This window comes from Macaca thibetana, chromosome 7, assembly GCF_024542745.1.
Source record: "Macaca thibetana thibetana isolate TM-01 chromosome 7, ASM2454274v1, whole genome shotgun sequence".
In the NCBI taxonomy this organism is placed as follows: domain Eukaryota; kingdom Metazoa; phylum Chordata; class Mammalia; order Primates; family Cercopithecidae; genus Macaca; species Macaca thibetana.
This window is the reverse complement of record NC_065584.1, coordinates 151,485,869-151,508,923: the sequence shown is the minus strand read 5'-3', so window position 1 is coordinate 151,508,923 and position 23,055 is coordinate 151,485,869. Positions and strand designations below refer to the sequence as shown.

Genomic DNA, 23,055 nt, shown 5'->3' with positions numbered 1-23,055 from the left:
TTTGCACAATGAGATTTGGTTGAAAATGTTTGAAAACCATTGAGTAAAGGTGCTTTGGCCACAAGTAGCAGAAAAGTCTCACCCAAAAGGCCCCCAAAGAATGAATTAATTATCACCATTACAAGAAGTCCAGGGCCCAAAAGGCCCCAAAAGAAGGAATTAATTATCTCCACTACAAGAAGTCCGGGGGGCGGGACTGGTGAATCTGGGGCCAGACAACATCATCAGGGAGTCAAGTTCTTTCCTGTTTTTTCCCTCGGCCCTCCTCAGTGAGCCAGTTTTCTGCCCTCATGGTCACAAGGTGGCTGCTGTGGCTCCATCCGCCCTGACAGGTCCAGGAGAGAAGAAGGAACTGTCTCCTCCCCAACACCCCTTTGTAAAAGCCAGGAAATCTTTCCTCTCACATTTCACTGACCAGGACATATGCCCATCCCTTAACTCATCACTGGCAAAGGAGGCAGGTTTACCATGAATAGCTTTCACTAACCAGAACGGAGCCCTTCCCACAGTGGGTGGCTGTGCAGAGGAGAGTCTGCAACAGAGGCCGGGGGCTTCTCTTGCCAAGGAGAAGATGGAGAAGCCTGTGGGCTGCGTTGCCACCATCTGCCCCAGCTTCTCACGTCCCTTCTGCCTGGGTGCCTGCCTCAGTGTCCCTTTAGTCCCTCTTTTGGTCTGTCTTGAGGGGAGGCCACGGCATGTGTGGGGTATCATTTAGGCTCTCTGTGTTCATTTCCTGTGGCTGCTGTAACAAATCGCCACAAACTGGGTGGCTTAAAGCACAGAAATTGATTCTCTCATGGTTCTGGAGGCTGGAAGCCCCAAATCAAGGCCGGCAGGGCTGGGATCCCTCTGAAGGCTCTAGAGGAGAATCCTTCCTTCACTCCCCCAGCTTCTGGTGGCCCTGGGCATCTTGGCTTGTGGCAGCATCACTCCTGTCTCTGTCTTCCCATGGTGTGAGCATGTGAGCCTGTGCGTGTGCGAGTATGAGCATGTGTGAGAGTGGGTGAGCCTGTTCATAAGTGTGTGTGTGAGCATGTGAGCCTGTGCGTGTGTGTGAGCGTGAGCATGTGTGAGTGCATGCATGATTCTCATTTACATCTGAAAAGACCTTTTATTCCAAATAAACTCACATTCGCACATTCCTGGATGTGGGAATATATTTGGGGGTCACCCTTCAACCAAGGCAGTAGGGCTGATGGGCTGTTAGAAAAACATCCCTGATCCCCCATGAGGGTTATAGGGCCCTATTGTTTCTATTCACTGTGAACCTCTTAGACCACACTTGGTAGCTTCTGCTGATGAGATGACTCACGGTGGACCCCTCCATCATTTACACTAATGAGATAATTCAGGATAAGGATGGGCTATGTCAGGAAAAGCAGTCATGGCATTAGAGAGCTGGGGCTTTGAGTCATAGCATATCAGCCTGACCTCTGGGGAGGGGAGGTGTGCTGGAGATTGAATTCCATCATATGGGCAGTGATTCCATCAATTACGGCTATGTGAAACTCCAGTAAAAACTCTGGACACTGAAGCTTGGGTGAGCTGCCCTGGTCGGCAGTCTTCTCAGTTGGTCACATTCAAAGCTGAGAGGGTGATGTGTCCCTCAGTGTGTGGTGGGTGCTTTGCATTTGAAATCCACCCATACCTTGCGTACATGTCTCTCTCTCTGGTTGGCTCTGATTTGTAACCTTCTGCTATAATAACACTATAATGGCCAAAAAGACAAATGCTGTAGGATTCCACTTATACGAGGTACCGAGAGGGTCAAATTTATAGACACTGAAACTGCTTGTTCCAGGGTGGTTGCCAGGAGCTGAAAGGAGGGATGAGGAGGAATGGTTGTTTGATGGGTACAGAGTTTCGGTTTTGGAAGGTGACAAGCCTTCTGAAGATTGGTTGCACAACAATGCAAGTGTGCTTGGCACTGCTGAACTGGACACCTAAAAATGGCTAAGATGGTAAATTTTGTGCTGTGTGTATGTTACTACAATTTAAAAAATTATAATCTTAAATATAGTGCCTTTCTGAGTCCTGTGAGTCTTTCTAGCTAATGATCAAACCTGAGGGTAATCATGGGAACTCCTAAATTTGTAGCCAACTGGTTAGAGCGTGGGTGGCCTGCGGAACCTGTGAGCTTGCAGCTGATGTCTGGAGTGAGGACGGTCTTGCAGAGGACTGTGCCCATTACCTGTGAAGTGTGGCCGTGATCCACGTAGATAAGAAAAGGGGAGGAAGAAAGTGAGAGCTGACTTTGGCACCAAGTGGCCTTTGGAATCCCACCCAGCCCTGAGTTTCTGTCATTCCTTTACAAAGACCCCCCAGCTCCGGAGCCCTGCCCCCTGCCCACCACCACCTATCTGTTCCACTTACCAGTGCTGGGCTCCTTCCCCTTGATTCCCTTTTTAGGATGTGTGTGTGTATGAATGAGTGTGTGAGTGTGTGTGTGAGAGTGAGCATGAGTGTGTGAGTGAACATGAGTGTGTGTGAGTGGGAGCATGTGTGACCCTGTGTGTGTGTATGTGAGCATGTGTGTGACCATGTACATGAGTGTGCATGTGTGTGTGACCATGTGTATGAATGTAAGTACATGTGTGTGAGCATGTGTGAATGTGTGCATGAGTGTGCATGTGTGAGTTTGTGTGTGAACATGTGTGAGCATATGTGTGTGTGAGCATTGTGTGTGTGCGAATGTGTGAGTTTGTGTGTGTGAGCATGTGTGAGCATATGCATGTGTGTAAGCATGTGTGAATGTCTGCATGAGTGTGCATGTGTGTGTGAGCATGTGAACACAGCCATGAGTTTGAAGCATGTGCATGAGTGTGATCGTGTGAGCGTGTGCATGAGTATGCATGTGGGAGAGTGTGCGTGAACCTGTGCATAAGTGTGAGTGTGACCACATGCGAGCATGTGCATGAGTGTGTGTGAGAGCATGTGAGCCTGTGCATGTGTGTGAGAACATATGTGAACATGTGCTTGAGTCTGCATGTATGAGCGTGTGTGAGTGCATGTGTGAAGGTGTATGTGTGAGAGTGTGCGTGAGTGTGCATGTGTGAGTGCATTCTCTTCCCATCAGGACTGTGAGCTCCTCTAGGCCTAGAACCAGACTTTCTACCTTTCTGTTACTTGCATCACCAAAGTTTCCTGATGAACGGATCCAGACTTCTCTCTCTTCCCAGCCTGAAGGGCTGCCTCTTTGGTGGGCGCTCACTGCCCTGCTTCTATGGTAAGAGTTTGTTTCTTTGAGTTTGTGCTGGATTGCTCTTTGGAGTCCTTGTAGACAACAGGAAGGAAGAGAGCTGTTCAGCTACAATCCAGCACAGTGACTAACAAAGCAAACAAAACGCTGCCTGGCTGCAACCCGAGCTGGCCACCCCCACCTGTGGTCCTGAGGCCACGAGGAGGGATCAGACCCTCCTTCCCTAGGATGACCTCGCAGCCCCTGGGGATGCGAACTGTTTAATTAGAACACCTTCAGTCGGAAACGCTCCTCCGTTTATAGGGAAAACAGCAACAGGTTTTTAAGGACATGCCATAAGTTTTACAGTTATTGGATTTTTCAACTTGTTTACAAAAGCAATATTGTTAAATGGCCAACGGCCAGGCCCAGTTGTTTTTCCTCCTGTGCCTTCTGACGACAGGAAAGCATATTATCTCCCCCCAGCCAGCTCCCGGGAGGTGTGTGCAACTGCATTCCATTTTGCTATCTGTTTAATTATCCATTCAGCCCGGCTTACACTAAAGCTCTTTCTCGTTTGTTCACAGCCAGATTTGCTCTGGAATGCAGCAAAAAGCTCCTTCCCACTTTCTCAGCCCCTGCAGCAGCTCCTGCTTCACTCCGAGAAAATGCCAGCCCCCTAAGAACCTGTCCCTTTGCAACAGTGGATCCAAAAGCTGACCCAAGAGACCTTGAACTTAACACCTCTGTGTCATGGGCTCCTTCTTAATAATAGAAAGAAGATTGCTTTAGAAGGCTGGTTTGCAAACTAGTCTGCTGGGCACTAGAAGCCTTGGGAAGATTTGAAAAATAAATCTTATTGGCCTCACCATTTCACGTTCTGACGTAGAGGGTGTGGGCTCTCTAATCTGATTGTGTTTTTTGTTTGTTTGTTTGTTTTTGTTTTTGTTTTTGAGACAGAGTCTTACTCTTTCGCCCAGGTTGGAGTGCAGTGGCGCAATCTCAGCTCACTGCAACCTCCACCTCTGGGTTCAAGCGATTCTCCTGCCTCAGCCTCCTGAGTAGCTGGAATTACAGGCGTGCGCCACCATGCCTAACTAATTTTTGTATTTTTAGTAGAGACAGGGTTTCACCATCTGGGTTTAGCTGGTCATGAACTCCTGACCTCAAGTGATCCGTCCACCTCGGCCTCTCAGAGTGCTGGGTTACAGACATGAGTCACCGTGCCTGGCCTAATCTGAATTTTTGAAAGCTCTTGCACGTAATTTTGATACCTAGCAGCTGGAGCTGGAGTCCTTTGGCCTTGATCACCTTTGCCTGTCTTTGCCCCTGAAGTTCTGTGATGCTCTCTCCTGGTGGAGGGCGAGGGTGGGAAGCCAGGCCTCCTCCCACTCTTCTTACCAGCACTGGGTAGGAACTCCACACCTGCCCGGCTGGCTGGGCTTGAGTGAGCTCACACCTGGAAAAGTCATCTCAGGGAAATATCCAGGTGGACAGGGCTCAGAAATCATGCAGCTATGAGTAACTGGGAAGCACGGATGAGCTGATGCAAGGGTTTTGTGAATGGTCTTCTCATTGAACATCTGTACTGGCTTAGCAGTGTCTGCGGGACCTGGGAAAATGTATCCCTGGCCCAGGTTTCACTGGGAAAGCACCTCCAGATGAAGGTGGACTTGACCACTGCTGCTGGCTTGGCTGAGGGCTGTGGAGAGGAGGGTGAGGGGCAGGGAGTCCAAGGTGGGAGCCCCTGCTCTTAACAGCCCTGGTTTGTCCCCAGAGAAGTAGGCCACAGGGAGAGGGGCCAGGAGCTCCTGCATTCAAACTTCCTCACCCCTCCCCTCTGCAGTAGTTGGAGTGAGGACATTAACAACAGTAATAATCACACTAATGCTTAACCTCACTATTGCGTTCTATAGTCTATAATGCACTTGCACATCCATTATCTTGCTCCGTCCTTAAAATATCTCTGGGATATTGGCAGCATAACTGTCAGATGGGGTCCCCGTTTGACAGCAAAGGCAACTGAGAGTCCAAGACAGGATTGAGTGATTTCATGAAGGTCACAGGGCTGCTAAGTGGTGGGGCTAGAATTTGCCCTCAGATCTTCTAATTCCAAGTCCACAGCCCCGTGAGTCTCCTTTATCACAATACACTTAGTCATGCATGGGGCTTTCACTCTTCTCAAAGTACGTCCATATATAGGACTCTACATGAATAACTGAGCTGAGCAGGGTTAGGTTTTGAGTCCTCAGTTGAAAACTTAGGAAACCAAAACTCTTTTAAATTCTCCTTTGAATTAGCTTTTAACACCTTACTGGTTCCTTCACTAATTAGTGAGTTATGACCACACAGTCATAACCCTTGCGAATGAGAAGCTATAAGAAGGAAGGCTGTAAAGCTGGGTATGGGGGCAGAGAGCAGAAAGAACAGGATGTTGGGACTTAGTCTGTAGCTTTTACAAGCTATGACTCTGGGCAAGGTACTTAAACATTAAGGTTTGTTTGTTTGTTTGTCTTTTAAATGGAGTCTTGCTATGTTGTCCAGGTTGACCTCAAACTTCTGGGCTCAAGGAGTCCTCTTGCCTCAGCTTCTTGAGTAGCTGGGAGTATAGGCATGAGCCACTGCACCTGGTTTAAATTTTAAGTTTTGGCATCTATGTTAAAGGATAATTGTGTCCCCACCCAAATATCTTGACTGTAGTTCCCATAATCCCCACATGTTGTGGGAGGGACCATGTGGAGATAATTGAATCATGGGGACAGTTTCTCCCATCCTCTTCTCATGATAATTAATTAGTTCTCATGCGATCTGATGGTTTTATAAGGAACTTTTCTCCCTTTTGCTCAGCACTTCTCCTTGCTGCTGCCACGTGAAGAAGGACGTGCTTGCTTCCCCTTCCACCATGATTGTAAGTTTCCTGAGGCCTCCCCAGCCATGTGGCACTGTGAGTCAATCAAACTTCTTTCCTTCATAAATTACCCAGTCTCAGCCAGTCCTTTATAGCAGCATGAGAATAGACTAATATGGTAAAGAAGTCACTTTAATACAAATATAAAGATGAATAAGTGTCAAAAAGATTTTATTTAACTCACTAATTAATGAAGGAACCAGTAAAGTGTTAAAAACTAGTCCAAAGGAGAATACAAAAGAGCACACATACACACATATAGGAAATTTGAAATGAATCCATAAATAGTTGCAAAATTGGCCAGTATCCTTAAGGGCGATAATCAATTGCATTCCAACAAACAACATTTATTTGCTTCTTTATGGACAAGAACATTTTTATTATCATTAGTTTTCTACAATGTATAGAGTTGTAAAATGGCTCAAAGACAAAAAGGTACAGATAACCCAGAAAAGTCTACTATTCAGGACATCCAGTAATCTTTCTTTTCTCCCTCTTTCTTTTCTTTTTCTTTCTCCTCTTTCTTTCTTTCTCTCTCTCTCTTTCTTTCTTTCTTTCTTTCTTTCTTTCTTTCTTTCTTTCTTTCTTTCTTTCTTTTTTTTCTTTTTTCTTCCTTTCTCTTTCTTTCTTTTTTCTTCCTTTCTTCCTTCCTTTCTTTCTTTCCTTCTTTCTTTCTTTCTTTCTTTCCTTTCTTTCCTCTCTTTCTTTCTTCTCTCTCTCTCTGTCTCTTTCTTTCTTTCTTTTCTTCTTTCTCATTTCAAAAACCTTCATATCTTTTCTTACAATTTTACAATAGGGGCAATCTGAAGAGCCTGTGAGAGGGTTAAATGAGATAGTATATATTTGTTACCTGGCATGAAGTCATGGGGCAGAGGGAAAGCTTCTTTCTGTCTTTTCTGATGTTTTGCTGAACTGTCTGACAGCAGACAAATAGGAGAAAAAGGCTTAACAATTTATTTACATGTATGTGAACATAGCAGTCCTGAAAATGTGAGATTCAAAGAAGACCCAGATGGTTGAGGCTTCAACACCCTCTTGATAGGGGAGAAAGAAATGGGGGGAATGTAGGTGATTGTGAGGGATGGTAAATGATTTTCAGGGGGAAATGGATGAGCCCAAAGGACAATGGCCTGAGACACACTTCATCTGAGCTCTGGGGGAGGTGGCAGGAAAGTGAGGGGCATGACTTCACTGTGAGCAGAGATTGTCTCATCATGCAGATAAAGACTCCCAGGTAGCCTTTTGGAGGTGCCTTCAGCTACTACTCGGAGGCTGAGGCAGGAGAATGGTGTAAACCCGGGAGGCGGAGCTTGCAGTGAGCTGAGATCTGGCCACTGCAATCCAGCCTGGGCGACAGAGCGAGACTCCGTCTCAAAAAAAAAAAAAAAAGAAGAACAGATGAAAAGCCTGTTTGGGCCTGGTGATAACTTTTAGTTTCTCCTCCAGTGGTTAATCTTTCCTGGTTATTTGATGAGATTCCTGGGGAGGGGATCTTAAGACAATTGCATTTCTTCTGGAAAGAAGTTTCCTTAGTCAGATAAGAAATTTTCAGAAACAGCCTCCCTCTGCACTGGGGTTGTGGGAAGAGAAACAAGAGAAGGTTAGAAACTTAGGCAGCTATTAAGGCCTTCCTATTTTTCTTACTGCAAAGTGCTCAGTGTGCCAAAAAGTCACGCTTTGTGGTATTGTTCTCTGTGCCCCAACAAAGTTTATATCCTGGAGACTTCCCTTCCCTTCCCTAACTAGTCCAGAGTTCTTCCCTTCTGGATGAGCTTCCCTGATTTCCCAAGTCCACGACCTTTCTTCTCCCTGGAGTATGGTACAGAGGAAAGGGGTTGGGCCTTGATGTCACCCAGAGCCAAGGGCTGGTCTTGGCTCCGCCACAACCTTGGGCAAGTCATTTTTCTGCTGTGGGCTTCAGTTTACTAGCAGTAAAAATGAGTAGCTGGACTAGATGACTTTGAAATTATCTTTAGCTTGATAAATCTTAACCTCACGTTGACTTATATCACACAACCACAAGTACAGATTTTCTGAGACTGATTGATGGCATAGTTGAACAAACATGAATCTTGAAGCCAGACAGATGAATGTTCAAATCCCAGCTCAGTGCCTTACTATCTGTGTGACCTTGTATAAGTTGCTTAATATCTCTGAGTCGCTACTGCCTATTTGTCAGATGAGATTATAAACAGAGGTCCCAAAAAATTATCCTGAGGATGAAGTTGGAATGATATATGTTATGTGCCTAATGTAAGTTTAATGCTCAGTCAGTGTTGGTTTCCATTCTCCACTTTGCTATACCCACTGGGTGCTCCCCTGGGTCACTGGGTCAGATACTCCTTGCCCCTGTTGCTTTGCTTTCCCTGTTGAGGCAATTGGTGAGTGAACAAACCCTTGCTGAGCTTGGCTGTGGCCATGCATTGAGAGGGCAATAGCACTCAATTGTACTTAAGTAGTTTTAGCCTTGCCGTGGAGCTAAGTTGAGGACATGGCATGGACAGGGGTCTGGCTGGCATCTGAAGGCCACAGATGCTGCTAAATATCCTCCAGTTTACAAGAAAGGGCCACAACAAAGGATTATTCGGCCCCTGGTGTCAATAGTGCCTGTTGAGAAACACAGGGGATATTCATGGGGCACTGATAACGTCTGCTACAAAAACCAGGACCCAAAGTGGGTGTATTAATCCGTTTTCACACTGCTGATAAAGACATACCTGAGACTGGGTAATTTGTAGAGAAAAAGGGGTTTAATACTCCCAGTTCCACGTGGCTGGGGAGGCCTCACAATCATGGCGGAAGGCAAAAGGTGTGTCTTACATGGCAGCAGGTGAGAGAAAATGAGAGCAAAGTGAAAGGCATTTCCCCTTATAAAACCATCAAATCTCATGTGACTTATTCGCTACCATGAGAACAATACGTGGGAACGACCTCTGTGATTCAATTATCTCTACCGGGTCCCTCCCGCAACATGTAGGAATTAGGGGAGCTACAATTCAAGGTGAGATTTGGGTGAGGACACAGCCAAACTATATCAGTGGGTGAAGTGACTCTGTCTGGGTCACACCAAGAGTTAACAACAGCTGGAAAAGAGAAGCTGGACTCATCAACTAGGGCTCTTTCTGCCACCATGCCCCTCATACCTCATCACCCAGGTTGTCAAGTCTCAAAATTATCATTGCCCATCCTCCTTGACATGGTTTAATAAGCAGAAGTGAACATGTCATGAAAAATGCCAAATGGTTTCAATCTACTTTTTTTTTTTTGGTGATAGAGTCTTGCTCTGTCACCCCAGGCTGGAGTGCTATGGCATGATCATGCTTCATTGCAGCCTCAAACTTGTGGGCTCAAGTGATCCTCCTGCCTCAGACTCCCAAAGCGCTAGGATTACAGGTGTGAGCCACTGTGCCTAGCTCAAATCTGTGAAACTTTGAGCCCTTTGTTGACAGAGAGACTTAGCCCTTTCCTCAGACCTGAAATTATGGAAACAGTCCCACGCAAGAATTAATGTAAGAAAAAATTAAATGTCATATAAGAAAAGGCAAGCAACAGTGAGCTAGGAATAAAACACTTTTGGATGTTCATTATGCTGGATTCCCAGACAGTTAAAGTAGTTCATGCATTTCCCTTTGGCCTGTGGATCCATCTCAGTGGAGATCGGGGATATCACGCATGGCCTGTTATACATTACAGCCTAAATGCCTGGGTGAGGCCAGTGGAATCCTGCTCTCCAGGTGAGGGCCTGATTCCTGGCCAGCAGAGTCGAGGAAGCCAACAGATGACTATGTCCACCATTTGAGCTGTGGGGGGCTCTCTCTCACACTCTCACACATGCATGCATATGTGGAGCCCCAAAACGAGTGGTTCCATACAAGTGAAAGGAATTTATTCTATTAATTCCTGTAAATTATTTAATTAATTCTGTAAGTATATTCTGTAATGGGTGGGTAGGTGAAAAATCATAGCATCCTGTCTCTGCATGGGGAGTTTCATTTGAAATGTTGCAACCAGTTGGCATGGCCCAGGGAGAGAGTGGGCAGAGAGGGAAGTAGAATGGTTTGGGGCACTACCTGTGAGCAGCATTTGTGCAACAGACGTCTGAAGGGGACGCTTCCTCTCCTTGTAGCCAGCAGTGAGCTCAGAGCTCAGGGAGCATCACGAAAACCCAGGCTGGGCGGCAATTCCGTGGAATGAGATCAGCTCCACCCTCAGTTTCCCTGTCTGTGAAATGGGGGCTAACACCATCTTTCACGTATCTTTTCTTCCTTCCATTAATAATGATTCCCTAAGGTCCTGATGTGTGCCAGACTCTGATGGAGGCCCTGGGACTGTAACTGAGGAAGAGAGAGAAGGGAGGATGTGGAAGAGGCCCTGGAAAGCAAGACCTTGGAAAGGGTCTGCAGGTTGGGCAAGAGTTGGTTGGGAATATTGTTCCGTTTTGACAAGCCCTGGGGCCAGGCTTTGTCTGTGAATTCATGGCCTTCCCCACCGGCACACAACACCCATGACCTGCCCTCCCCTTTCTTGGCCACATGCCCCCTTCTACCAGGCAGTGACCAAAGCTGAGCTTGCCCCCAAGGTTGCCATGGGATACCATGTCCTCCAGGATCTGAGGCATCCTTCACCCCTCCCAGACACCTCTTTTCCATTATCTGCTCAGTCCCTGTCTCCCCCTCATGGCTGCTGATATTTCAACTGCTTTATTATTGGTTCATTTTCCCATGGCTTTGCCTTGGCTCAAAAGCTAAACTGTACCGCGCATGTCCATTAGGATAGCTATTATCAAAATAACGGAAGATAAATGTTGATGAGGATGTGGAGAAATTGGAACGCTTGTGCATTGCCAATAGGAATGTGAAATGGTATGGCTGCTGTGGAGAACAGGATGTTGGTTCCTCAAGAAATTAAACATGGAATTTCCATACAATCCAGCAACTCCACTTCTTAGTATATATACAAAAGAATGGAAAGCAGGGACTCAAACAGGTATATGTACACCCATGTTCATAGCAGCATTATTCACAGCAGTCAAAAGACAGAAGCAACCCATGTCCATAGATGGATTAATGAACAAGATGTGGCATATCCATACAGTGGATTAGTATTCAGCCTTAAAAAAGAGGAAATTCTGACACAGGCTGCAACACGAGTGAACCTTGAGGGCATTACACTAAGTGAAATGAGCCAAACACAAGAGGATAAATATGGTATGGTTCCACTCATATTAGGTCCATAAAGTAGTCAAACTCAGAGCAGAAAGTAGGATGGTAGTGGTTGCCAGAGGATGGGGAAAGAGGGGATGGGGAGTTTGTGCTTAATGGGTACTGAGTTTCAGTTTGGGATGATGAAAAAGTTCTGGAGATGTATGGTGGTGACGGTTGCACAATAATGTGAATATGCTTAATGTCAATGAAATGCACACTTAAAAATGATTATGATGATGCATCAGATGTATTTTTTACCACAATTAAAAAAAAATGAAAGGGAAAAAAGGCATTAAGTTCCTCGTGGACAGAGCCTATACTTCCTACGTCTTTGGTTTCTGTTCGGTGATATCAACAAAGGCAATGCCTGTGTGAAGAGAAGGGGAGGGAGGGAGGAAGGAAGGGATAGGATCAGAGATGGGGGCTGTGGGGTCCTTATGTTCTCTGCCCCCAAGGTGCTCACCTCCCATAGGCCCTTCTTCCAGATCCGCAACCCTGGTTCCATCCTCTACAGACCTGAAGCAGGCACTGTAGCCACCCACTGAGGCCTCCACATGCCCTACTGGACCTTCCTTGTTCCATCCCTGCTGACTCGGAAGGCCACATCCCCTGTGTCCCACTGTGCTCAAATCATACTCAATCACCTTCTGTTCCCAGTTGTGTCACATTCTCACCACCCACCTGTGACTTCACACAGGCCTTATCTTTTATCTGGAAAGTCTTACCTCACCTGTTGCCTGGGAAAGTCTACCCAGGCTTGGAGTGTCAGTTCACATCCCACCTGATCTGTGAGACCTTCCTGGATCTCCTGCAGAGCTCATGCCCAGTCCTCTGCTCCTAGCCCATCCTAGCACCTACCACCAGGATCTGTAGGTCTCCCGCTAGAGGGCGGGATGGTGGAGCAGTCACAGCAGATCAGACCCGTCCCCATCCTCGATCTTTCTTCCTTTCTTGCAGAGCCTGACCAGCCTGTTCAGCTGGTCCCCTTCTGCCTGGCCACAGGAGTGACCACAGCACCAGCCCCAGGGAGATGGATCCTGATTCGTCTAAGCTGATCACAGTTTCTCATTCCCCTTGCTAGGGATTGACTGAGGAGAGGGCATGAGATCCGATTCTGGCTGGTGAAATGTGAGGGGAAATTTGCTAGGATAACTTGCAGGAGTGTTTCTTTTGTGCTTAAAAAGACATGGGGCAAGAGGAAAGAGGTAATATTCTGCCTCTGGACCTGTTCAACGTTGGTCCATTGGGATTGCTGCAGCCACCATGTGACCATGAGGTGTGATGTCACCAGCATATTGGGGAGGGCAGAACCAGGCAGGGGTCAGAAGCCATATCAGTTATGTTAACAAGGAGAATTTATTATGAATCACGTTAACTAGGGACAAAGCATGTCAACTAGGTAACTAGCTGGGTGAAAAGGGAGGTAGCAACTGCAAGAAGCAAATGTTACTTGTAGGGCTGGGAGAAACAAGAAAAGGGTGGGAGTCACTAACACTTACTTAGAGAAGGAGACCTCTGAGAAGGAGGTGCTGCACGGTTGGTGTGGGTGTCCCTGAGCTTAGAGGATGAGCCCAGCAGGGCAGACCCAGACTCTGAGGCAGTGTGCAATGAGGCTGTGTGTTGAAAAAGCAGCAGATTAGATTTAGCCTTCTATCAGGAGGAATTGCCTCTGCCGAGGCGAAGAAGCATTGCTGGAGCAAAGCTGACAGGAAGAGTAAAACCCTTAGGAAGGCACAGGAAGTCCTTCTCCCTCCTCCAGCCGTGCTGGAGGGATCCAGCTCCCCATATTGCCAGGATTTAACATGGAGCAGCTGGCAAAGCAAAAATGTGGTTTGTGGAGTCCCGGTCCTTGTGTCACAAAGCAGTGTAGAAGGGTGAGTTTGAAACTGAGATAACAGCCCAGTAACTGACACAGATGGAGAGTGCCTGAATCATGGAAGTCATCACTAAGCATTGAACTAAAAACGCATGGAGCTGCCTGACTTTGGTTTCTTGGCATGGGAGAAAGTAGATATCTCCCTGTGTGAGCTGCTTGTTCCTGGTCTGCTTTTCTGTTATGAATCAGCCTCTGTACTGACACAGCCTTATCGTATTCAGCTCTTGTCCCCCACAGTGTCATGCACAGGGCTGCTACATTGGCCAACATTAATCAGATTGAACTGAAGCCCCCCTCACAGCTAGTGTGGTCTTGAGGGACTGGGACCCTGGCTCAGATTCCTGGGCGTAAGTATCTGTTCCCTCCCTCAGCATACTAATTCAGGCCAGTTTTCACCTCTCCTATCCTCCGTTTCTTCATCTACAATGTAAGGGTATCAAAACCAGTTATCTGGGCCAGAGACACAGTGACTCACGCCTGTAATTCCAGCACCTTGGGAGGTTGAGGCAGAAGGATCGCTTGAGTCCAGGATTTCAAGACCACCCTGGGCGAAACAGGGAGACCTCGTCTCTACCAAAAATAAAAATAAAAAAATTAGTTGGGCATGGTGGCATGTGCCTGTAGTTCCAGCTTCTCAGGAGGCCAAGGCAGGAGAATCCCTTGAGCCCAGGAGTTTGAGGCTGCAGTGAGCCGAGATCATGCCACTGCACTCCAGCCCGAGTAGAGTGAGACCCTGTCTTGAAAAACAAACAAACAAACAAAAAACCAGTTGTCTCTTTGGGTTGTGCTGATGCTAGGCCTGCTTCACACACAGTAAGCATTCTTTTAGCTACCGTTATTGGCCATCAACTTGCATGCTGCTTTTCTGACAAACAGGTTTTGAATGCTCCACCCAAAAACCCCAGCTGCACCCTGTGCCTCACAGAGAGAGCCAGGCTCTGCACCTTACCTGCCTGGGCTCAAGCCACCAGCTGGATAACCTGCTTAGTACCTACTCCCAGGCCCCACAGCTCCTCCCTGTTTCTCTGGGTTGGTCGTTCTTGATGTCTTCGGGTTGCCTGAGTGATTTCCTGTTGCTACGGCTTTGTAGCCTCATGCTGTGCATGCTACGGGTGCCATGTCCTGCCGCCAGCTGGACTTCCTTTCCTTAAAGCTGGCTCTAGTTCTGCTTCTGCATTCTCTCCCTTTTCAACAGTTTTGTTCCTCTTTCTGCTCCTTGAGCCTTTCCATGGCCTTAATGAGATGGCCAGGGATGCTCATTTCTCTGGGGCTACTCTGTAGCAGACATTCTTTTCCTGTGGTTGCTGTAACCTGATGGCTTAAAACAACACAAATGTACTGTCTCACGGTTCTGGAGGCCAGAAGTCTGGCATCAAGGTGTCAGCAGGGCCGTGCTCCCTCTGAAGGCTCTAGGGAAGAATGTTTCCTTGCCTGTGCCAGCGTCTGGTGGCCTCGGGAAAGTTCCTTGGCTTGTGGCAGCATCACTTCAATCTCTGCCTCCATCTTCTCTCTGTGTCTCTGGGTGTCCTTTCTGTCTCCGATGAGGACACTCTCATTGGACTTAGGGCCCACTCTCATCCAGTATGATCACACCTCAATTCTTACCTGCATTGTACCTGCAAAGACCTTGTGTCTAAATAAGGTCACATTCTGAGGTCCTGAGTGGACATACATTTTCGGCAAACACTGTTAACACATAACACGTGGCAAGTTGGAGAACAGGACCCTGCCTCCCAAGAGACTCCTTGATGATCCGTAAAGACAAGCTGAAGACAAAGCAGTGGCTGTCCCCATTCGGACTCAGGGTAGCCACTGTCACCTCTGAGGCAACCCCAACATTTCAGCCCCTGTGACCACCCAGCCCCTGTTGGGCCCCCTCAGGAGGTTACTTTGCCCCATCCCTTGTGTCTCACCTACATGTTATTGGCAAGGGCCCACTGTCAAAGCACACACTGTAAGAGAACCACTGCAGTTTGGGGACTGGTGGTAGAGTGAAGGAAATAGGAAGAGAATTAAACAAATAAAGGCAAAACCTTCACCATCCACAAAACAATATGCAAAAACCAGGGCATTCCTCCGGACCATCAATAAATAATCCAGACCACAAAAATAATATATTAGACAACTGGTGTAATGGTAGCATGTGAAAGACTGTGGAACTCTCTAAAATTAATTTTCTTCATTTTGGTTTATTAAAATTGCACTCATCTATCTACCCTGTTAAATATTTTATTTTTTCATATTAATGGCTGCAATTTCAGCTTGTGCCTGTTTCTGTCATTAACACTGTACAAACTTAATATCATTAGTAGTTTTTCCCTTAATTATGTGACTAGAGAAGAAAAACATCAAAGTTTCCGTGAAATTGGAATAGTATATCTAAATTGCCTCATGTTTATTTTAACATTAACAGTAAATGAAGCTAATGGGCTTTTATATTATTAAAAGCACTCATTTGTGTCCTGCCTGTTCTAATATATAACAAAGCTTTAAAAGATGTTAAATAATTAGTTATTTAATAGGGATGGGTGGAATAGATCAAAAGAAAGGAACAGTTGAGAGTAACCAACGTACACCGTTGAGGGATCTGTCCCTTTTAGAGCTTGCAGACGGGATTCCCTCTCCCCATGTCCCCTGACCCACTGTTAATGTGTTAGCTCTAATTTATAATGACCCTGGAGTGTTAAAGCAACAAAATCTATTGCTGTAGCCCCGCGGAGGACACACATGTGTGGGGGGCAATAATGTTTGCAATTATTTCTGGGCAACATCCATTCATAATTCAATACCTGCTCACGGCCGGTGGTTGCTGGAGCAGCTCAGGCCTGTGCTGGGCTGGGGCTTCGGAGGCCCTCTGTGGGAGGGAGGAGGGCTAAACCGACCTCCCTGACTCGCGGTCTCCTTGCCGAGTGGCTGAGGTCTCTTGGGAGGATGCCAGTGAATAGAGGTATTTGTCTGAGTTAGGATTGCAGTGAGACCTGGGAAAGGACAGTGGCTGCTGGCTCTCGAAGAGGTACTAGATTATTGTCACTCTTCTCCTGAAAAACCTGTCCTGACTCCTCATGGCCTGCCCTGCCAAGGCCAAGCTCCTTCCTGGGCATTTGAGGACCTCCTTATTCAGTGTGAGCTGCTGCTTTTCCTGACATTTGTTTTCTGTTCCATACAGCTGGTTCCCTCGCTGTGTCTAGCGCATGCCGAGTTGTCCTGCCTCCTTACCGCTGCTCAGGCTGTTGTCTTTCCCTGAAATTGCCTTTGCTCTTTCTTCTGTCCATCGAAGCAGGCATTCTTTATGAATCAAATTCCAGATCCTCCAGTAGGCCTCTCGTGGTCCCTCTGTGTCCTAAATTCCCAGAGTAGTGCTTCCCAAACTTGAGCATGCATCAGAGTCTCTGAGAGGGCATGTTATGACACGGTCCCAGAGTGGTAGATTCAGAGGTCTTGGGGGAGGCCTGAAAATTTGCATATCTCACCAGTTCCCAGGTGATGCTGATCTGGGACCCCCCCTTCCCAACCCCTAGAGCATATCCAGTTGCCCCAGATCGTTAGGCACTGTGCTTGTTACTTGTACTTGCTTGAAATGTTCTCTGATAGTGTCATATAGTTTGTCTCCTCAAATAGACAGCAAGTTCCTCAAAGGCAGGGACTCTAGGCCATTTCTTTCTATCCTCCAAAACACCACTAGCTCAAGGACAGGCTCATGGTGTGTGAGCCAATGACTCTTGCACTGGTTGGCTAGATGCCATGTTTCATTCAGTTGGAGAAATCTCCATTTAATAGCTGAGAAAGCTGAGGCTTACAGATGAAATAAATTGCAGGAGGTCACACAGATGTGAAGTGAGAAACAAGATCTGAACCCAGGTTTATCCCAAGAGCCCTGGTCAATGCTCCTTAGTTAAGTGATGTCAAACATGGGGGCTTGGGACGACAAGGCCCCTGTGTTAGAAGGAGAGTGGCTGCTTTTGCCACTGATAAGGTAAGGAGCTTGGGTTGACAAAAGAATTCTATCTAGTCAAGGAGGGAAACTGAGAGGCTTTCCCCTGAGTTTCATGATCCTTCCTTCAGTCTGGGTAAAATACACATGGGAAGTAAGCTGCCAGGCTCCTGCTCCCCTGCTAATCAATTGCTGCACTTTATAACTCTGACTTTAGGTTCAGTCTAAGAACCCTTCTAACTGCATAAATGCATTTCTATGACAAGATGAAGCCCACTTGCCATTCATAATCTGTCCAACTTATCCGCTATGCAGGTGAGAAAACTGAGACCCAGAGAGGAAATGCCAACATCTGTAAAAGGCACTGTGACTTCCTCATTCTTGATCTCTTGCTCTGAGGGAAACCATGTCTTGAGGACACTCAGTTGGCCAGTGGAGAGGCTCATGGGGTGAAGAACTTAGGCCTCCAGCCAATAGCTAAGAGGGTGACTTTCCCTGGAAAAAGATCCTCGACCCCCAGTTCAATAATCTGGAGTGTTTTAAACAGGAACATTTAATCCACTTGCATTTAATGTAATTCTTGGTATATTTGCATTTATTTCTTTCTTTCTTTTTTTTTTTTTTTTTTTGAGACGGAGTCTCACTCTGTCGCCCGGGCTGGAGTGCAGTGGCACAATCTCAGCTCACTGCAAGCTCCACCTCCCGGGTTTACGCCATTCTCCTGCCTCAGCCGCTTGTGTAGCTGGGACTACAGGCGCCCGCCACCTCGCCCGGCTAGTTTTTTGTATTTTTTAGTGGAGACGGGGTTTCACCGTGTTAGCCAGGATGGTCTTGAACTCCTGACCTCGTGATCCGCCCGTCTCGGCCTCCCAAAGTGCTGGGATTACAGGCTTGAGCCACCGCGCCCGGCCGCATTTATTTCTTCTACATTATTTTGTGCTTTCTGCATGACTCACCTTGCCTATGTTTCTTTTGCTCTCCTTTTTTGCCTTTTTTATATTAATGAAATATTTTTGACCATTCAGAATGACTTCCTCAATTTGAAAGATATATTTTCTATTTCTATTATTTTAATAGTTCACCTAGAAATTACAACACATGTATTCAAAACTTATCAATAGCTAATATAAATCAATACCCTTCTCTTTCTCCTAAACTATAAAAAGGACTTGGAACACTTTAAATCCATTTAACCCCTGACTTATGTGTTGATGTTTTCATATTTTAGATTCTATCTTTTCTTTTAATTCCACATAACATTATTAGTAGCGCTTAAAGCAGTTAATGCTTACTTAGTCTTTTCTACGTAGTTCCCAGTTCTCCTGTTCTTTGTTTGCTTTTATACTTCAGCTCCTCGTCCTGGAATCATTTTCCTTCTCCCTTTAGTCCAAACTTTGGCATTGCCTTTCCTGAGGCACTTCTGGTGGGAATTTTCTTCTTCCTTTTTATCTGAGAGCCTTAATTTTACTTCGTTCTTGAAAGACACTATCACTAGCTACAGAATTCTAGGTCAGTGGTTATTTTTGCTCAACACATGCTAAAATTTTGTCTTCTGGCTCCCAACTGTTGCTTTTGAAAGTAACCTGCTAATCTAGCTTTTATCTTTTGAATATGTTGTAATCTAGTTTTTCCCTTTCACTGACAGTTTTAAAAATATTTGAATCTTCTTAGTCCTATATATTAAGAAAAAAAATGTGAGTCCTATATGTACTGTTATATATCCTGTAGAAATAAATCACTTGCTTGTAGAAAACAACATTTCTGTTTGTGTTTGGTGTTCTCCAGTTTCACTCTGACAAATCTACATGTGTATTTCATTTATTTAACCTTTATAGGATTTATTGATCTTAAAATTATAAATTGGTTTCTTTCTTCAGATCTGGAAATTCTTAGCCATTATTTTCTGAATTATTAACTCTGTCCAGTTCTCTCACTCGTCTCCTTCTGGAGTTCTAATTTGATGTATATTATATCTTTTCATTTTTATCTCCCATATCTCTTAACTTTTTTTTTCATATTCCCTGTCTCTTTTTCTTTCTTTGTTGGATTCATCTAGTCCACTGATTCTCTCTTCAGCTATATCTAATATGCTGTTTTACTTATCCACTGAGTGTTTCCTTTGATTATTTATCATTTCTAGATGTGATATTTCCTTCTTTTTAGAATCTACTAAGTCTCTCTCTCTCTCTTAAACACTTTCCTGTTCCCTGTAGATATTATCAATCTTGTCTTTTTCCTCCTTCTGAATAGTAAGCATCATTGCTTTATATTCTGTACCTGATAATTCCAATATCTGAAATCTTACAGATGTTTCTGCTGTTGTTTCTGCTCTTCTCACTTGGAGCCTTGTTTCCTTGTGTACTCAAGTTCTTGGTTACTTTTGGCCTGAGTTGTTTGTTCATTTTCCTCAGGAAAATTATTTTTGGTACTTCTTTGAGGTTTGGGTTGAAAAGATCTGAGTAGCTTCTGCCAGGTACCCTAAAGACAGTCCAAGACTACTTTAAATTAAATTAATCATAATGGTTATTCTGACCGTTGAGGTGATGTAAATTTGGGCTGTAAATCTAATTTTCATGAATGGCTGTTTTCCTTCCTGTTCTTCTGATAACTTTTCTTGAAGCCCCTGGGTGTGGGAGTGGTGAGGTAGTCTTCTTTCTGGTTCACACTTACTGAGACTTTCCCTTTGCAGTCCCACCTTTATGAAGGAGGATGTCCTATTAGATTCCTCATCTTTGCTGAGCACTGGGTTTTATCTTCTCTTCCCCAAAGCCCTCCATGGTATCAAAACGGAAGCTCAGGTTTGCTGGTTAAGCAAATGCCCACAGGGCACAAGTAGCTTCAGTGCTCTCAGAGTCCCTACTTTCACTTAGCTTTTGGCCTGGTAACTTCTTACTATCTTGTAGCCCCTAAATGCTTTTAAGAAGACATTTTAAATTTTATTCACCATTTCTGTTGTCTCTACCATGAAGGTTGGTCTAAGTAACCCAATTTGCCATATTACTGGAAATGGCAGTCTGCTGAATGCTTTTTCCATAATCCTAGGTTAGTGTGTTCCTCTGTTGCAGAAACTAAAACAGGAGGTGGTACAGTCCAGTGTCTTGGATAGAGTAAGTAATGGAGAGGTGGTTGTTGGGCAAACCCTCCTGCTGAGGATGGTGGGGCCTTACCCAGTGCACATGAGCCTCGCTCATGCACCTATGTAATTGGTTCGCGTTCTCCAGGGAGGATGGTCCTGTCTGTCCTGACCTCCAGTTGTTTTGCCTAGCCTCACTCACCTTGGCTTAGTGGCCACTTGCCTCACTTTTCTCCATCCTCATTCCTCTTCCTGGCCCCTATTCCTACCCTGTACTCTGACGTCAGCTTCCAGCACATGTCTGGCCTCAGGTCTCCATCTCTAGTTAGAGTTCTTCTGCTGTGTACATGGCCCTGAGCCCTTAGCACCTTGAAAGTCCTTAGCACCATGGAGCTGCCTGTTGGCAGCAGGATGTCCCTCATCTCTTCTCCTTGTCCTTGGAGGCTATGGAGGAGGGTACATCTTTCCCTGGGTCTGTGGGGCCCCTTGAAGGTGTGGCTTCAGTCTGATTCCTCTCTGGCCTTGCAGTGGCCAACTCTGGGCTTGGCTCTGAGCAGTCTCCTTGAGTGTTCATTGCGTTTCCAATGCCCAGCCCAGTGCCAGGCACTCAGAGGGTCCTGAAAGAGACACAGCAGGAGACATAATGGGAGGAAACAGCGTGAAGTTGGAGGGAGGAGGGGAGAAGGGCTTTAAGGCCAAAGTTTGGAGGCTTTTAAGCAGACAAATGAAATCAGATGGAGCTCCAAAAAAGATGGCTTCAGCTGCTGGGTGAAGAGAAATTGAAGACAGTGGACTTGGGTGGAAAAGTCCAGAAGCTGTTGCTCAAGTCAGCTGAGACACAAGCCTTCACAAGTTGGCATAGTCAGCTCTAGCATGGCAATGTCTCAGGGCTGGGGCCAAATCACCATTCCAACCTGAATCTCAATCAAGGTGAACTTGAACTGGAAACTGGGAGGGGGAAAGAAGTGGGCAAATTGAGTAACATTAGGAGGTGACACCAACAAGCATCACCCTGTTGACACGATCACTCCTCATGAACTTGATACAGTGAAGACTGCAGATTTAAGAGGTCAGGTCTTCTTGAGGCTCAGTTGACATAAATGGCCAGGAGGTAACTCCAGTCCAATGGATCAGTCCTGTGGCTACACTGAGGACTGTGGCTTGGGGAGAGCTCACTGTGAGACTGCCTGGGCGAGGGATTTGAAGCCCTTTCCTTAAATGGGCATGCCAGATTGACAATACAAATATAGGGGGCCAAGGTGCCCCATTATCCTGAGGTATGAATGGGGCCCTTCTTATGACTTCCTTTGCATCCTTTCATCCTGTTTCTTGTGGTAAATGCCCACTCCCAGGTGGAAAGAATCACAAAAAGGGAATAAGAGAGGGGGAAAACAAGGAACAGAGTCAGATGGCCAGGCATAGTGGCATGCACCTGTATTCCCAGCTGCTCAGGAGGCTGAGGCACAGGATCACTTGAGCCCAGGGGTTCAAGGCTGCAGTGAACCATGATTGTGCCGTGACACTTCAGCCTGGATAACACAGCAAGATACCATCTCTGAAAAAAAGACAGCAGAGTCAGATGACAAAGATAGGATAAGAGAATTGTAAAAGGTCAAAATAAAGAATGAGAATAAGATGAAAAATTTTCCAAAAACACGTTACAAATAATTTAAGAGTAGAAAATAGTGAGTTTATAAATAATAAACTCAATTTAATCTAAAAAAAGAAATTGTGAAATAAAAATACACAGTTATTAGTAGGTTTCACAAAATAACACCCTTATATATGATGCATATATTTTTATTCTTTTTTTTTTTTTTCCGAGACAGAGTCTCACTCTGTCACCCAGGCTGGAGTACAGTGGCGCAATCTCAGCTCACTGCAACCTCTACCTCCCGGATTTAAGTGATTCTTACGCCTCAGGCTCCCAAGTAGCTGGAATTACAGGTGTGTGCCACCATGCCTGGCTAATTTTTGTATTTTTAGTAGAGACAGGGTTTCACCATGTTGCCCAGGCTGATCTCGAACTCCTGGACTCAAGTGATCCACCTGCCTCGGCCTCCCAAAGTGTCAGGATTACAGGCATGAGCCACCGTGCCTGGCCTATAATGTTTTTATTCTGTTCTACTTCCTTTTTAAAAGAAGTTATTCATGACCCACTAAATTGTAACCCATTTTTGAGACTCAGTCTCTGTTTGGGAAAACACTGCCTGCTCACACCGCCATGTGAGAAAGTCTCTGTGTGCCTTCTCATTTGACCATCCTCCCTGTCCCGGAAGGCGGGTAGTGGTGTGCCACTGTACAGGTGAGGAATCGAAGTAGCGATTTGGCCCCAGTCCCCAAACATCCCCGTGCTAGTTTTACATAAAAATATGTAAAGTGAGAAGGATTCACTTGAAGCAACTAAAAGGGTTTCTCCCATTCAAAATGTTAAAATGATAATAAAATACTTTTTTTAAAGTATACAAAATGTGATGATTGATTAAAAGGGATCCAAATAGGAATATGAGATTAAAAAAAAAAAATAGGTAGATAATACAAACCTAAAAATAAGAGGAAGAGGCCGGGCGCAGTGGCTCACGCCTGTAATCCTAGCACTTTGGGAGGTCGAGGTGGGCGGATCATGAGGTCAGGAGTTTGAGACCAGCCTGGCCAACATAGTGAAACCCCATCTCTACTAAAAATACAAAAAATTAGCTGGGCGTGGTGGCGCGTGCCTGTAGTCCCAGCTACTTGGGAGGCTGAGGCAGGAGAATCGCTTGAACCAGGGAGGCGGAGGTTGCAGTGAGCTGAGATCATGCCACTGCACGCCAGCCTGGGCGACAGTGTGAGACTCCGTCTCAAAAAAAAAAAAAAAAAGGAGGAGAGAAGGAGAGAGGTGATTT

The 23,055-nt window shown here is 45.8% G+C and overlaps 1 protein-coding gene and 1 long non-coding RNA gene across 2 annotated transcripts in view; one reads left to right on the top strand and one right to left on the bottom strand.

The window, feature by feature from the left end:
- The window catches only part of SNAPC5 (small nuclear RNA activating complex polypeptide 5), a 717,963-nt gene that overhangs the window by 233,163 nt on the left and 461,745 nt on the right, over positions 1 to 23,055 (top strand). The window lies entirely within an intron of this gene.
- Positions 6,861 to 14,190, bottom strand: LOC126958020 (uncharacterized). Its single transcript, XR_007727035.1, has 3 exons — positions 14,116 to 14,190; positions 13,659 to 13,736; positions 6,861 to 6,898 (listed from the first exon to the last, which is right to left on the bottom strand). It is a non-coding gene; the product is annotated as an uncharacterized LOC126958020 (long non-coding RNA).